The sequence below is a fragment of the Orycteropus afer genome, unplaced genomic scaffold (assembly GCF_000298275.1).
Source record: "Orycteropus afer afer isolate SDZICR_OR568_19922 unplaced genomic scaffold, OryAfe1.0 scaffold00105, whole genome shotgun sequence".
Taxonomy (NCBI): Eukaryota; Metazoa; Chordata; class Mammalia; order Tubulidentata; family Orycteropodidae; genus Orycteropus; species Orycteropus afer.
In genome coordinates this window covers 1,773,805-1,777,085 of record NW_006921692.1, presented here as the reverse complement: position 1 = coordinate 1,777,085, position 3,281 = coordinate 1,773,805, and the positions used below count along the sequence as shown (strand labels likewise).

The 3,281-nt window shown below is 40.4% G+C and overlaps 1 protein-coding gene across 1 annotated transcript in view; it reads left to right on the top strand.

The window, feature by feature from the left end:
- Positions 1-3,281, top strand: part of ADGRV1 (adhesion G protein-coupled receptor V1) — a 947,781-nt gene that overhangs the window by 839,375 nt on the left and 105,125 nt on the right. The gene's annotated exons all lie outside the window — the stretch shown is intronic.

The window sequence follows — 3,281 nt, the reverse complement described above, 5'->3', positions numbered from 1 at the left end:
GTACTGATGGTGCAGTGGTTAAGTGCTTAGCTGCTAGCTAAAAGGTCAGCAGTTAGAACCTACCAGCTGCTCCGCGGGAGATAGTTGTGGCAGTCTGCTTACTTAAAGACTTACAGCCTTGGAAACCCTATGATACACTTCTCTGTCCCATAGTGTTATCATGAGTTGTAATCCACTCTATCGCAATGGGTATGTATATTTAAGTTTATAGTATGTAAGTGAAATATGACTAAAAGTATATTTAGGTTTGCTTTTTAGGAGATAAACTTTTCAATGAGATCAAAGCTTACATGAGAGAAACTACCCGAAGCATAATATTAATTTAATTTTAAATAATTTAAATGTTTAGAATTAAGTTGATATAAATATATATGTGAATATCAGTGTATATATAAGTAAGGAGCTCTCATGGCATAGTGGGTAAGGCATTTGGCTGCTAACCAGAAGGTCAGTGGTTCAAACTCACCAATTGGTCTGCAGAGGAAGATAAGGTAATCTACTTCTGTAATGATTTACAGGCTTGGAAACCCAGTGGGGATCACTATGGATCAGAACTGACTCGATGTCTATGAGTTTGGCTCTGGTTATTTTATGTTTGTAAATTCTGTGTGCCATTATGTGTATTTGTATGTGTTTGTGTTGTTGGGTGCTGTCAAGTTGATTCTGACTCATGGTGACTCTATGTGACAGAGTAAAACCCCCTCATAGGGTTTCCTAAGCTGTAATCTTTGCAGGAGCAAATTGCCAGCCATGTCTTTCTTCCACAGAGCAGCTGATGAGTTCAAACCATCAACCTTTTGGTTAGTAGCCAAGCACTTGTATATATTGCACCCTGATGGCACAATGTCATATATGTATTCATATGTACAGATACACACACATACATACTTATAGACATACACATACATGCACACACATCTCTATCTAGATATAGGTATAATTGAGCACCTACTAACTGCCAGGCAATGTGGCAGTGCAGCCAATACAAAGATGAAAATGACAGCCTTGCTGCTCCAGGATCTACTGATTCAAGGGAGTAAACAGACAATTAGCTATAATAATACACTATGGCAGGTGCCATGTAAACCAAGTGTTATAAAAGTTGAGCAAAGGGACTGTTAATTCCTGCTAGTGCTAGCACTGAGCCCCAAAGGTCACAGCCCTGCCTTAGTCTCTTTTCAATCCCTATGGCCTAGTAGAAATTAGATCCAGGTCCAATCTGATGGCCTACAAAGAAAACTAAACTCAGTGCTGTTGAGTTGATTTTGATTCATAGCAACTCTACAGGACAGGGTAGAACAGCCCCGTAGGGTTTCCAAGGCTTTAAAACTTTACAGAAGCAGTTTGCCACATTTTTCTCCTGCAAAGCTGCTGGCAGGTTCCAACTGCTGACCTTTTGGTTAACAGCTGAGTGCTTAACCACTGTACCACCAGGGCTTCTGACAGCCTACAGATGTACTTTATTTGGCTGAGACACAATAGTACGCGACAGAGTGTTTTAGAGTTTTATAATATTAGCTGCTGATTTTTCAAATTGATAAATTTCACATAGAAACACGAATTCCTGACTTCCTTAAAAGCAATACTTGCATGGCAACAATTTTCAAGTCCTGAAAATGCTGTCCTCTTTAGATGGGGCTTGTGCCTCAAGATATAGCTGATAGTCCTCATTCATTCATTTTACCTGCCCTATCTCTGAGTTTGTGACGTCTAAAACAGGCCTCTTTCATGTTTATTAAATAAATGATAAGTGCATGGTTAGAGATAGATATTTCAGACAGAGAAAACAGTGTTAATTAGCATAGACTAGAAAAAGAGAGTAATTAACCTCGTCTAGATTATCATATTAGATTGTCATATTATCAGGTGGGACACTTCTCTAGAGAAGGATATCATGTTTGGTAAAGTAGAGGGTCAGCAAAAAAGGGGAAGACCCTCAGCCAGATGGGTTGACACAGTGACTGCAATGATAGAGTCAGGCATGGCAACAAATGTGAGGATGGTGCAGGACCATTTTCTTCTGTTGTAGATGCAGGGTCACGATAAGTCAGAACCAACTCTACGGCACCTAACAACAACAGATTAAGCATACGGTTTTTGGGGGCTGGAGAAAGAAAGATTTTACAGTTAGAAAGTAGTGGGGGATGAGACATAAAGCATGTTCCCCAGGGGTGGAGTCCCTGGTAAGCACTAAGTACAAGTGAGCCCTGTTTTCCTTGCTTACTGGGTTCTCTGTACCTGTCAGGCATGGTAAATTTGAAAAGAGGGCTTGATTCTGTAGGAAGGTGCTGTGGAGTTGGGAGAGAGACAGATGATAGCCATACCTACAAGCAGAGTCTTTGATGTGGTGAAATAACACAATTGTTCCCTACAGATTAGTAAGTAAGCACAAGTAAGCCCATACTTACCTTGCTTATTGGGTAATCAGCATTTTTGTTACCATGCTTGGGAAGTTAAACTTCAGCCTTTAGGCAACAGGAAGCCATCAAAGTAGGTTTTTTGTTTTGTTTTATTTTAAATTTTGTGAGCATGAGAGTGATATATTTATATTTACTCTTGAGAAAGATAACTGGAAGCCTTTAGAAGGTAGATTGAAAAGCAGAGCAGCTCTGTGCAGGAAGAACAGCTAGTGGGCTATTGTCATCTTCCATACTATAAATGCCCAAGCATTGCACCTGAGAATAGAGAGTAGGTGACGTGTTTATGGGAAGCTGTAGAGATAAATATCAATGAACTTTTTTTTTTCCTAGTTGCTATCAAGTTGATTCCAACTCACAGTGACCCCTTGTGTGTCAGAGTAGAACTGTGCTCCATGGGGTTTCCAGTGGCTGTTATTTCAGAAGTAGATCACCAGGCTTTTCTTCCTGGGTACTTCTGAGTGGATTCAAATCTCCATCGTTTTGGTGAGCAGCTAAGCATATTAACTTTTTGTACTATCCAGAGACTACTAATGAGTCTTGCCAGTTATGTCTGGTGCAAGATGGCAAAGCCACTTAGCATTTTCTGGTTTGGGTGAATTATAGAGCCCTGACACCTCTAGTTAAAATGGAGATCACAGAAGGAGTAGGTTCTAGGGAATATTTAGTGCAGACATTGAGTAAGATTATAGAATGTGGATTATGCCATTGGAAATACAGATACAGAACATAAGAAAGGTCAGCACTGAAAACAGAGATTTGGGAGACACTAACCAAAACCTCTCTGGTAGCATAGTGGCTAAAGCACTTGACTGCTAACCAGAAGGCTGGCGGTTCAAACCCACCAGCCACTCCTCGGAAGGA